The sequence below is a fragment of the Pongo abelii genome, chromosome 6 (assembly GCF_028885655.2).
Source record: "Pongo abelii isolate AG06213 chromosome 6, NHGRI_mPonAbe1-v2.0_pri, whole genome shotgun sequence".
Lineage (NCBI taxonomy): Eukaryota > Metazoa > Chordata > Mammalia > Primates > Hominidae > Pongo > Pongo abelii.
Genome location: NC_071991.2, coordinates 102,047,608 through 102,061,431, shown reverse-complemented (window position 1 = coordinate 102,061,431; position 13,824 = coordinate 102,047,608). Strand labels below are relative to the sequence as shown.

Sequence of the window (13,824 nt, the reverse complement as noted above, 5' to 3'; positions counted from 1 at the left end):
GCCATTCAGACATTCAGGACTTTCAAGTCCTCCTTGAAGCCTTCTTTCCACCTTCTTTACCATCTCTTACCACTTATCTGTACATCTCTTACCACTTATGTGTAAGAGTGGTATCTCTTACCACTTTTATTTAACTTGTGAACACATCCTACCTGCAGGGCCTCTTGGGAGCAGGTTTGGGTTTAGAAATAAATTTTTCAGGCCCTTAGCACATTTTTTATGTCATTTGTATTTGGGTACTAGCTCAGCAGTTTATTCCTTTGCCTCTTTTTGGCTCTGTTTCCCCTTTTCCCATTCTAGACTTTTGTATATTCCATTTTATTGTCCCTCCTTTCCTCTTCCTGTTTTATTTGAAGCTTATCTGTTTTTCCCTATCCAGGTCAAATCCATAGTTTGGGTATGTGGGGCTGTGTTAGAGGAGAATGACAAAGTTAGGGAGAGCATGTAACTTTTTCAGTGAGAGAAAAGCAGCGTATGTACAGGGGCATGGAGGAGAGCGAGAACAAGGTGGATTCTGAAAGTAATTTGGTATGTGTTGAGTTTAATGTCTTTGTGGAAAGTGTTGGGAGGTGAGACCAGGGAGCTAGACAAACAGCATGTTATGAAAGATCCTTTTCTTGTGTCAGGTGTGAGCCACGGTGCCTGGCCTAGGCAGCTCTTTTTGAGGAAATTTTTATATGGCTATATTTGGTGCTGTAAGCCTCTCTGACACAGCAGTAATTTTAACGCTAATAAGCTGGACAGTCCTAGGAATGTTTCAGATTCTACAAAAATAATGTTTCCCATTTATATTTTTATTTTATTTAATTATTATTATTAATAATATTAATATTAATATTTTGAGACGGAGTTTTGCTCTTGTTGCCCAGGCTGGAGTGCAATGGTGCGATCTCGGCTCACCGCAACCTCCGCTTCCTGGGTTCAAGAGATTCTCCTGCCTCGGCCTTTCGAGTAGCTGGGATTACAGACATGTGCCACCATGTCTGGCTCATTTTTTGTGTTTTTAGTAGAGACGGGGTTTCACAGGCATGTGCCACCACGCCCAGCTAATTTTTTGTATTTTTAGTGGAGATGGGGTTTCACTGTGTTAGCCAGGATGGTCTCGATCTCCCCACCTCAGCTGATCTGCCCGCCTCGGCCTCCCCAAGTGCTGGGATTACAGGCATGAGTCACCCCGCCCAGCCCTTATTTATTTATTTATTTATTTGAGACAGAGTCTCACTCTGGCAGCCAGGCTGGAGTGCAGTGGCACGATCTCGGCTCACTGCAACCTCTGCCTACCAGGTTCCAGTGATTCTCCTGCCTCAGCCTTCCGAGTAGCTGGGATTACAGGCACATACCACCACACCTGGCTAACTTTTTGTATTTTTAGTAGAGATGGGTTTTACCATGTTGGCCAGGCTGGTTTCAAACTCCTGATGTCAGGTGATCACCCACCTCAGCCTCCCAAAGTGCTGGATTACAGGCGTGAGCCACCACTCCCGTCCCGTTTTTTTATTTTTGAGACAGAATTGCTTTGTTGCCTAGACTGGAGTGCAGTGATGCCATCTTGGCTCACTGCAACCTCTGCCTCCTGAGCTTAAGGATTCTTGTGCCTCAGCTTCCCAAGTAGCTGGGACTACAGGTGTGCACCACCATGCCTGACTAATTTTTGTATTTTTAGTAGAGATGGGGTTGTGCTATGCTGACCAGGCTGGTCCCAAACTCCTGGCCTCAAGTGATCCAGCTGCCTTGGCCTCTTGAAGTGCTGGGATTACAGGCATGAGGTACGCGTCCTGCCACATTTCACTTTTTTTTTTGAGACGGAGTCTCGCCCTTTCTCCCAGGCTGGAGTGCAATGGCACGATCTTGGCTCACATCTGCCTCCCAGATTCCAGCGATTCTTTTGCCTCAGCCTCCTGAGTAGCTGGGATTACAGGCCTGCGCCATCACGCCTGGCTAATTTTTGTATTTTTAGTAGAGACGGGGTTTCACCATGTTGGTCAGGCTGGTCTCGAACTCCTGACCTTGTGGTCTGCCTGCCTCGGCCTCCCAAAGTGCTGGGATTACAGGCATGAGCCACTGCACCGGGCCTATGGTTTTCTTTTTTTTCTGGCCATATCCTGCGTGAGATAAGTCTATTGCGTTTTCCCCAATGCATGCTTTTGTGACATCATCCGTTAATCAGTTGGAAAATACTGGCTGACTGAGGTATGCAGATCTTTTAAATGTTGACACATATCATTATATAATATCTAAAAAAATCATTAATATCTCATTAGAAAAGTCTTTATTGCAGCCTGTTAATGCTTCTTAGTGGCAGATACAAGTTCTAAGAAATTTTGTTTCTCTTGAAAGCTTGAATGTTATTAACAACAAATACTGCCATATCTTTTCCTTTAATTGGACAGTCTTGCTTCATTTTTTAAGAAAATCTGCTGTGGCCTTGTATAGTGGCTCAATCATGTAATCACAGCACTTTGGGAAGCTGAGGCAGGAGGATAGTTTGAGCCCAGGAGTTTGAGACAAGCATGGAAAACATAGTGAAACCTAGTCTCTACAAAAAGACAAACCCACCTCAAAACCAAAAAACAAAAACCAAAAAACTTAGCTGGGCGTGGTGGTGTGTGCTAGTGTTCCCACCTACTTGGGAGCTTGGGCGACTGAGTTGGGAGGATCACTTGAGCCTGGGAGATAGAAGCTGTGTTGAGCTGTGATGACACCACCACTGCACTCCAGCCTGGGTGACAGAGCAAGACCTGTCTCAAAAAAAAAAAAAAAAAGGAAAGGAAAGAAAAGAAAGTGTTGTATATTTTACTTTGCATAACCATAATTTATGTGTCTTTTGTTCTTTCATGGTGCTCCATGAAAAAATTGACTGCTTTAGCTCACAACTCAACTGCCCACTTGCTTTTTCTTGAAATAGTCATTTTATTTTGTTGTACAGCATAAGTTCTTTATGCGTACTTCCTATTTTCTTGCACAGAATTTTAAAAAGATACATCTTTAAGGTTAGAGATTAATAAAAATAATTTTTTACTTCTTTGTTACAGACATTTAAAAAATGATGATGAAGAATATAATGACTATCGGTATAGTTACGGATCCTGGCCTTTTTTTTTTCCTTTTTTTTGTGACAGTGTTTCACTCTGTCTCCTAGGCTGGAGTGCAGTGGCATGATCTTGGCACACTGCAGTTTCCACCTCCTGGACTCAAGTGATCCTCCCACCTCAGCCCCCCGAGTAGCTGGGACTACAGGTGTGTGCCACCGCGCCAGGACAATTTTTGTGTTTTCAGTAGAGATGGGGTTTCACCATGTTGGCCAGGCTGGTTTCAAACAGCTGCCAAGTGATCTGCCTGCCTTGGCCTTCCAGAGTGCTAGGATTACAGGTGTGAGCCACCACGCCCAGCCAGGATTCTGTCCTTGATTCATGCCAAGGCACTAGTATTAGCATCAATCAAGGCACTAGAAATACTAGTGCCTTAGCATGAATTAGGACCAGGATCCTGGCCAGGCACGTACCTTTGCTATTGCACTGTCAATGAAAAAAGCAAACAGTGTTTTAGTATTATTCTCAGGGGTCACAGGAGTTCATGGCCCATACTTGGAGAGATGCCATTGACCATTGTCACTCAGTGTTCAGGACTGCTGTTCCTTCCTCTGAATTCTTCGGGATATCTCAGGTGGATGTTTCTTCCTTCATTATTATGTTAACAATATTTAAGACAATTAGGTGAGCTCCTTGAAGATGAGAAGTTGTCTCTTAATCATTATATTCTTCTATGTTTGGTTCATAGTCCCTGGATCACAGGTAATTAATAAGTGCTTATGGAATGAATGAGGTGATTGAAATAAACAGATTTAAGAACCCCAAAACTAGTTTGGAGTCTTCAGCTAGAGGAGGAATGGCTTTTTGTACCTCTATTCAAAATTCCTGAGGGCATGTATTTTGGGCATAGAACTTTGAATAGTTTACAATGATGTCTCAGAATTATACATAAAATATGAAATTATTCATCTTTGCTTTAGAACAGATTTCCGTGACTTAATTAACGCAAGAATGGATCAAAGGCGCGTGCTTGTATATCTGTCCTTTCAAAACTCTTTGTAAAATACAAATAGAAAGACACTTTCTCAAAATTATTGAAAAATTAGTTTTAATAGTTAATGTCATAACTATTATTCCTTTCAAAATCAGGTACAATATTGAGTTGACTGCTCTCCCTTTTTGTTGTGTAGTATTATGGTATTTAGCAGTGTTAGTGCAATCAGACAAAAACACCCCCTACAGGTTAGAAAGAAGCAAAACTTATTATTTTCAGGTGATATTATCTTTTTGAAAAATCCGAGATTCTAATTTGAGAACTGTTATAACCAAAAAGGGTCAAAATAAACAATTCCAAACTACAGGAAAAAAGTAAAATACTTCAACAATAATTTATTGGATATATACAATGAAAATCATCCTATTTACAACAGGATTCAAAAATTATTTCTCTTTCATAATTAAGAAAATTTAACCCCTGATAAAAGTGATTTGAACAGGCCGCTTAGTTACAACAGAATACTAGCCTTTAAGGTCAGTGCTTTTAGCTTGAGACCCTTAGGTTGGACTTTTATATTATCTTAAAAATCTGCGGGGCACAGTGGCTCACGCCTGTAATCCCAGGACTTTAGGAGGCTGAGGTGGGTGGATCACCTGAGGTCAGGAGTTTGAAATCAGCCTGGCCAACATGGTGAAACCCCGAGTCTACTAAAATTACAAAAAAATCAGTCAGCCGTGGTGGTGCTGGTGGCACGCGCCTGTAATCCCAGCTGCTTGGAAGGCTGAGGCAGGAGAATCGCTTGAGCTGGGGATGTGGAGGTTGCAGTGAGCGGAGATCGTGCTACTGCAGCCTGGGAGACTGTCTCAAAAACAAAAAACAAAACAAAACAAAAAAACTTGTAACAATTTTTACTAAATTTATTTAAAGATGGTAAAGTTTCTACTCACCTTTTATTTTTGCTTTGTAATAATTTCAGATTAGTACTTTATCTTAAAACATTTTATTTTCAGGGTTTTGGTTCTAGGAGTTATACTGAAAAAGTTTTGTTTTTTTTTTTAATATTAAGTTTTTTTTTTAATTATAAGAAACTTCAAACTTAGAAACTGAGCTGATAGCATATGAAACCCTTAAGTACCTGGCACCTAAATTTAACAAACATTAAGATTTTGTTCCATTTTTTTCTTTTTTGCAACTGTATTTAAAAGTAGTTGGCATATTATTGTTATATCTCTTGCATATTATTTCTCCCTTACATGTTTCTATATACATCACTGTCTTAGTTGACTCGGGCTGCCGTAACAAAATACCATAGACTGGGTGGCTTAAAACAACAGACATTTCTTTCTCACAGTGCTGGAGGCCGAAAGTCTGAGATCAGGCTGCCAGCATGGTCAGGTTCCAGGAGGCCCCTGTTCTTGGCTTGCAGATGGCTTCTGTCTCACTGTGCCATCACACTTAGGAGAGTTAGGGAGCAAGCTGTCTGGTGTCTCTCTTTATATAATCCCATCATGAGGCCAGTTGTGGTGGCTCATGCCTGTAATCTTAGCACTTTGGGAGGCTGAGGCGGTTGGATCACCTGAGGTCAGGAGTTTGAGACCAGCCTGGCCAACATGGTGAAACCCCGTCTCTACTAAAAATAAAAAAATTAGCTGGGCATGGTGGCAGGCGCCTGTAATCCTAGCTACTTGGGAAGCTGAGGCAGGAGAATCGCTTGAACCGGGGAGGCAGAGGTTGCAGTGAGCTAAGATTGTGCCATTGCTCTCCCGCCTGGGCAACAGAGCAAGACTCCATCTCAAAAAAAAAAAAAAAATCCCTTCATGAGCCTCACTATCATTGATGCCTTCCTCTAACCCTAACCCTAATTACCTGCCAAAGGCCCCACCTTCAGATATCACACTGGGGGTTAAGGCTTCAACATACGAATTTTGGGGGGACACAATTCAGCCCATAGCAATCATGCATTTATTGCATAATCATAATGCATTATCACAATCAACAAAATTAACATAATTTTTCTGGTGTCATCTAAAAATCAAGGCATGGGTGGCTCATGCCTGTAATCCCAGCTCTTTGGGAGGCCGAGGTGGGTGGCTCACTTGAGGTCAGGAGTTCGAGACTAGCCTGGCCAACATGGTGAAACCTCATCTGTACTAAAATTACAAATATTAGCTAGGTGTGGTGGCGGGTGCCTGTAATCCCAGCTACTTGGGAGGCTGAGGCAGGAGAATCGCTTGAACCTGGAGTCAGAGGTTGCAGTGAGCCAAAATGGCACCATTGCACTCCAGTCAGGGCAACAGAGCGAGACCCTGTCTCAAAAAAACAAAAAACAGAGACTCAATCCATGTTCACATTTCCACAGTCACTGTAGGGAATGCCTTTTTACAGTTGATTTATTAGAATTGGGAACTCAAAGTGTTAAATTTGTTATGCTTTTAAAATCTGGAAGTGGTTTTAACGGTAGTTCAGTAAGACAACAGACTCTTTCCTCAACGTGTAGTATGAAAAAGGAATTTAGAGGAGGGATTGCTATAGAGTAAAATTTACTTAAGACATATAACAACGAATGTAATGAGAACTTTTTTTTTGGTTTTCAGTCCTAACAAATCAACTGTAAAAAGATGGTAATACACTAAATTCTGTATAACTCCAATATCCTGAAAAACTGGTACATATACGTTTGAGTTGTAAATTTAAAAATAACATCTTGAAAGTATTTTCATTAAAGGTTTTATATTTCTAATAAATTATAATGGTATTTTAAAATAGTCCCAACACACTAAAGAAAAATTTGAGTGAAGATATTGTCAAAAGTCAAGCCACCATTGTGTGAGGTAACTTTACAAACTTTTCCAAAGCAGAATTTATCATAGTAGTTTAGTAAAATGTTGTAAAGAAAAGAACATTACTTTTTTTCTCTGTGTTTTCTATTAACTGTAGTGAATATTTGATGTGAAATGCCATTCAAATATGAATTTAACCAGTAGGTGGCAACAAATCAATATCCAAATTTATTTTTAAGAAAAATTCAAGAAAAATACTATAAATCGTAAATAAGATAACATTTGATTTTTTAAATAAATAAACATTTTGTGCTTTTGGCTTTAGTAAATGTTATTTAATTTGAAAATTTGGTATATATTTTATTTTTATACGATAAGCAAAGTTTTTGTTTTTTAGATGGAGTTTTGCTCTAGTTGCCCAGGCTGGAATGCAATGGCGTGATCTCGGCTCACCACAACCTCTGCCTCCCGGGTTTAAGCAATTCTCCTGCCTCAGCCTCCCGAGTAGCTGGGATTACAGGCGCCTGCCACCACGCTCGGCTAATTTCTTGTTTTTTTAGTAGAGTCGGGGTTTCTCCATGTTGGTCAGCCTGGTCTTGAACTCCCGACCTCAGGTGATTTGCCTGCCTCAGCCTCCCAAAGTGCTGGGATTACAGATGTGAGCCACCGCGCCTGGCTGCCTTTTTTTTTTTTTTTTTTTTTTTTTTTAAAAGATGGTCTTGTTCTGTTACCCAGGCTGGAGTGCAGTGGCACCATCTCACTGCAACCTCCACCTCCTGGGCTCAGTTGAGCCTCCCACCTCAGCCTCTCCAGTAGTTGGAACTAGAGACAGACAACACCATGACCAATTTTCAAAATGTTTTGTAGAAATGAGGTCTCACTGTATTTCCCAGGCTGGTCTGGAACTCCTGGGCTCATCCAGTTCTCCTGCCTCTGTTTCCCAAAGTGCTGGGATTACAGATGTGAGCCACCACATCCAGCCCAAGGTTCATTTTAAAGCTATGAGTTGATTTTTGATAATTGAATTATTTGCTCTTAGTTCTTTTAAAAACTGAATGATAATGCAATTGTTTGCCTTATTATCTTGTGGCTATAAATAATCAGTCATGGAATTGGGAATTTTTTGTCTTCCTTTATTAAAAGTTTAATAATTATTTGATAATAAGTAGTGTTATTTATTTATTTTTTGAGATGGAGTGTTGCTCTTGTTGCCCAGGCTGAAGTGCATTGGTGCAGTCTCGGCTCACTGTAGCCTCTGCCTCCTGGGTTCAAGCGATTCTCCTTCCTCAGCCTCCCGATTAGCTGGGATTACGGGCATGTGCCACCACACCTGGCTAATTTTTTTGTATTTTTAGTGGAGACGGGGTTTCACCGTGTTGGCCAGACTGATATCGAACTCCTTGACCTCAAGTGATCCGTCTACCTTGGCCTCCCAAAGTGCTGGGATTACAGGCATAAGCTACTGCGCCCAGCCAATAAGTAGTGTTAAGTTAATTAATTTTTTTTTGGTATGTATCCCGGGCTGGAAGGTTGGAGTGCGGTGGCATGATCTTGGCTCACTGCAACCTCTGCCTCCCGAGTTCAGGTAATTCTCCTGCCTCAGCCTCCTGAGTAGCTGGGATTACAGGCATGTGCCACCATACCTGGCTAATTTTTTTGCATTTTTAGTAGAGACTGGGTTTCACCATGTTGGTCAGGCTGGTCTCGTACTCCTGACCTCAAGTGATCCTCCTGCCTCAGCTTCCCAAAGTACTGGGATTACAGAAGTGAGCCACCGTGCCCAGCCAAACTGTATACGTATTTTAATACCAGAAACATCAGGGCTAGGCGCAGTGGCTCATGCCTGTAATCCCAGCACTTTGGGAGGCTAAGGCGGGTGGATCATGAGGTCGGAGTTCGAGACCAGCCTGGCCAACATGGTGAAACCCCGACTCTACTAAAAATACAAAACTTAGCCAGGCATTGGCCGGGCGTGGTGGCTCACGCCTGTAATCCCAGCACTTTGGGAGGCCAAGGTGGGCGGATCACAAGGTCAAGAGATGAGACCATCCTGGCCAACGTGGTGAAACCCCATCTCTACTAAAAATACAAACATTAGCCAGGCATGGTGGCGTGTGCCTATAGGCCCAGCTACTTGGGAGGCTGAGGCAGAAGAATTGCTTGAACCCAGTAGATGGAGGTTGTGGTGAGCCGAGATTGCGCCACTGCACTCCAGCCTGGCAACAGAGTGAGACTCCGTCTCAAAAAATAAAATAAAAAAAAAAAATAAAAAATAAAATAAAATTAGGTGGGCGCCTTTAATCCCGGCTACTTGGGAGGCTGAGGCAGGAGAATGACTTGCAACCGGAGGGCGGAGGTTGCAGTGAGCTGAGATCGCGCCACTGCACTCCAGCCTGGGCAACAAGAGCGAAACTCTGTCTCAAACAAAACAAAACAAAACAAAAACAAATCAGAAACATCACAGCATTTTCTGATATAAATGACTGGAAGAAATCTGGTATAAATGTAGTAGATTAGTTGGTATTTAGATCAGTTATTACAGCATTAGGCTAGAATGGTAAATGGTACATAAAGCATGATACTGTTTATAAACATTTTCCAAAAGCTCATTACCAAATATTGTTAATAAATGTATATGTGTATTCTCTTCTGTCTCTCTCTCCCTCATAAAACTGTACAAAATGAACTAGCAGGGAGCAGAAAGTAACTACTACTGGAAAGTAGGAAAGAGATTGGCTCTCAGGCCATACTTTTCAGGGAATATGGAGCTATTTTTTGTAATATTAGCAGTTTTCATTTATGAGAGATAAATGTTAAAATACTCTTTGTTCTCTAATGTTTGAATTAAAAATACTGTATACAGTTGAACATAATCCTGAGCAGAGCAATCGATGATTACTAAACATTAATTAAATTTGTCACTTCAGATTAGAAATTTTTGAAGGTCTTTGTTTTATATGTTCTGTATACACAAACTGCTAAATGTTATTACTTAATATTTGTTACAATAAACATTTCTGGGTATTATCCAACCTATATTATAATTTCCAATGTAACATTTCATACATCACAATTTACATCCATAGTTTTAGGCTTTTTGGTTGTTTTATTTATTTATTTGTTTGTTTGTTTGACGGAGTCTCACTCTGTCGCCCAGGCTGGAGTGCAGTGGCACGATCTGGGCTCACTGCAATCTCCACCTCCCGGGTTCAAGCTATTCTTCTGCCTCAGCCTCCCAAGTAGCTGGGATTACAGGCGAGTGCTACCACGCCCAGCTAATTTTTGTATTTTTAGTAGAGATAGGGTTTCACCATGTTGGCCAGGCTGGTCTCCAAGTCCTGACCTCGTGACCTACCCACCTTGGCCTCCCAAAGGGCTGGAATTACAGGTGTGAGCCACCACACCCGGCCTTATTTTGTTATGTAAAAAATTACTAGAACACTTCATGAATTTGCGAGTCATCCTTGGGCAGGGGCCATGCCAATCATTTCTGTATTGTTCCAATTTTAGTATATGTGCTGCTGAAGCAAGCACTCATTTTTTGTTTTTTTTTTTGAGACGGAGTCTCACTCTGTCACCTGGGCTGGAGTGTGGTGGCATGATATGTGCTCATTGCAACCTCCACCTCCCAGGTTCAGGCTATCTTCCTGCCTCAGCCTTCCTAGTAGCTGTACTTACAGGTACCCACCACCACGCCTTGCTAAGTTTTGTATTTTTAGTACAGATAGTGTTTCACCATGTTGGCCAGTCTGGTCTTGAACTCCTGACCTCAGGTGATCCAACCACTTTGACCTCACAAAGTGCTGAGATTACAGGCATGAGACACTGCGCCTGGCCTACAAAGCGAGCACTTATTTTTTACATATCACTGTTTTCTCCCACTGTGGGTATCTTTTGTGCAGTTTGTTTTAAGGTTAGGAAGAGTAATTTTTTTTTGGAAATAGAAGGTATTTGGAATCTGAGTCCAAAGTTATGAGCAATGCTAGTTTCTATCATTATTTTCAGGTTGTCTTTTAGAAAGAGCAACCAAATTTACAGTTCTGTTGATTGTATATATGTACTTGTTTTGCTTCATCCCCTTCAGCTTTTGGCTTCACATTTTGTTTAGTTTTTTCAGGTGGCAATGAGGAATGTACATTTCCCTTTGTTGATGATTTGTTGTGTGGGAAGCTGTGTTTTTCTTGGTGCTTTAGAATATTGCCTTTTATTATTCACCGTTGTTTTGTTGGTGTTACTAAGGTTGGTCCTCTTTTACCTGCTTTGGGCCTTTGTGCTGCTGGCTTTCCCCAGTCTTCATCTGGTTAGCATGTGTTCTTCTTTTTTTTCTTTTTCTTTTCTTTTTTTCTTTCAGAAATGGGGCTTCACCCTGTTGGCTAGGCTGGTCTCAAACTCCTGGCCTCATGTGATTCACCTGCCTTGGCCTCCCAAAGTGCTGAGATTGTAGGCCTGAGCCACTGCACCTGGCCAAGGTATGAGTTCTTCCTTCTGTCGTCAGCTTTGATGTCATGCCTTGGAGACTTTCATGACCGTTACATCTGTGGTCCCTCCTAAGTTCGTGTTCCCTTGGAGATATGTGTCTTTTCCTCTAGTACTTATTTATTACAACTTTCCGTACGCTTTTTGTGCTATTTACTGTGTTTTCTGGTAGACTTCAGTTCTGTGAGATGAGGGCTCATATGTGCTTTATTCAAACTTTGAAAAATCAGGGCCTAAGCACAGTGTGTGAAATGTCGTATGTATTTAAAAAGTAGTTATTAAAGGAGTGAACTTTGCAAAGGTTTAAGTTTTGTATGTCAGAACTCATTTAAGTTTACTATTCATCTCTCTTGTCTCTTGACTCAGAAATTTTTTCTCCTTCTCTCCCCCAAAGCCAGGATATGGTTTTAGGATCAATAGTTTATGTTATGGACTATTTTTTATTTATAACTCTTTGATATATCTGAACTTTTTTGTTGAATATAGTATGAAATATGATACAGATTAATTGTGTAATAACTATTTGTTTTAAATATATTTATTACGTATTATTTTATCGCTTGTGGTTGTTTTAAGGATTTAACATTTAAATCTGACTAGAGAAATACTATTTTAGTCTATTTATTAGTACTCAGTTTGTATTTTGTTTGTCATCACCTCTTTTTTTTTTTGAAATGGAGTCTCGCTCTGTCGCCCAGGCTGGAGTGCAATGGCACAATCTTGGCTCACTGCAACCTCTCCCTCCCAGGTTCAAGTAATTCTCCTGCCTCAGCCTCCCAAGTAGCTGGGATTACAGTCATGCACCACCACACCCAGCTAATCTTTTAAAAAAATATTTTTGGTAGAGATGGGGTTTCACCATGATGGTCAGGCTGTTGTCAAACTCCTGACCTCAAGTGAACCACCCACCTCGGCCTCCCAAAGTGCTGGGATTATAGGCGTGAGCCATCGTGCCTGGCCTTTTTTTTTTTTTTTTAATTAAGACACAGAGTCTCGCTTTGTCACTTGGGTTGGAATGCAGTGGCAGAATCACAGCTCACTGTAGCTTCAAATTCCTGGATTCAAGGAACCCTCCTTTTCTCAGCCTCTTGAGTAGCTGGAACTATAGGCATGCACAGCCATGCTGGCTAATTTATTTTCTTTGTTTTTTTTTTTAATAGATACAGGTGTCTCACTGTATTGCCTAGGCTGGTTTCAAACTTCTGGCCTCAAGCAGTCCTCCTGCCTTGGCCTCGGAAAGCACCTAGATTACAGGCAGGAGCCACTGCACGTGACCCTCTTGCCACCACTTTTTAATCTTAGTGTTGCTGGCATGGGTGCAGTTTTAGAATCCTTCTTACTGTAAAGTATGGATGCCCTTTTAATCTAACAAATTATCAAATTCATTAATTCTAGTAGTTTCAAATTAATTTCCTTGGGTTTTCTAGGAAGAGTCATGTCAGTATTAAGGCGAATGTTTATTTCCCCTGTTGTTAATGTTTGCTACTCCTGCTCTCCTTTTTTCCCATCCATTATAAAGATTTCTAGCTATGGAATGAATAGAAATGGAGACAGGAGTCAATTCTCATGTTGTTACTGGTTTTATTTTAATTTTTTATATTTTATTTTATTTTTTTAAATTTATTTATTTTTGAGACGGAGTCTTGCTCTGTCACCCAGGCTGGAGTGCAGTGGCGCGATCTCGGCTCACTGCAAGCTCCGCCTCCCGGGTTCATGCCATTCTGCCTCAGCCTCCTGAGTAGCTGGGACTACGGGCACCCGCCACCACACTCGGCTAATTTTTTTGTATTTTTAGTAGAGATGGGGTTTCACCGTGTTAGCCAGGATGGTCTCAATCTCTTGACCTTGTGATCCTCCCGTGGCCTCCCAAAGTGCTGGGATTACAGGCGTGAGCCATCGCGCCTGGCTATTTTATTTTTATTTTTAATTTTTTTGAGACAGAGTCTCGCTCTGTTGCCCAAGTTGGAGTGCTGGGACGTGATCTCGGTTCACTGCAACCTCTGCCTCCTATGTTCAAGCGATTCTCCTGCCTCAGTCTCCCGAGTAGCTGGGATTACAGGTGTGTGCCACCACACCTGGCTAATTTTTGTATTTTTTTAGTAGAGACGGGGTTTCACCATGTTGGCCAGGCTGGTCTCGGACTCCTGGCCTCGAATGATTTGCCTGTCTCGGCCTCCTAAAGTCCTGGGATAACAGGCATGAGCCACCATGCCAGGCGTTCTTAAGCCATGGAGATGAGCCCTTTCTTCTGTTTTTCTACAGGAGAAAATGGGGAAAAATGCTGAATTGGGTGTCACTTCATTTTCTGTACCTTTTCCCATCTTCTGCTGCTCTTTTGTTCTGTTTCCTAGCCTTCTATTTTTTTTTTTTTTTTTTTTTTTTGAGATGGAGTCTCAGTCTGTCGCCCAGGCTGGAGTGCAGTGGTGCAATCTCGGCTCACTGCAGCCTCCACCTCCCATGTTCAAGTGATTCTCCCCACCTCAGCCTCGCGAGTAGCTGAGATTCCATGTGTCCACCACCATGCTGGGCTAATTTTTGTATT

At 41.6% G+C, this 13,824-nt stretch overlaps 1 protein-coding gene and 1 non-coding gene across 22 annotated transcripts in view; one reads left to right on the top strand and one right to left on the bottom strand.

The window, feature by feature from the left end:
* The window catches only part of SRPK2 (SRSF protein kinase 2), a 292,913-nt gene that overhangs the window by 54,940 nt on the left and 224,149 nt on the right, over nucleotides 1–13,824 (top strand). The gene's annotated exons all lie outside the window — the stretch shown is intronic.
* Nucleotides 10,234–10,340, bottom strand: LOC112134556 (U6 spliceosomal RNA). The gene has a single exon (XR_002915957.1). It is a non-coding gene; the product is annotated as a U6 spliceosomal RNA (small nuclear RNA).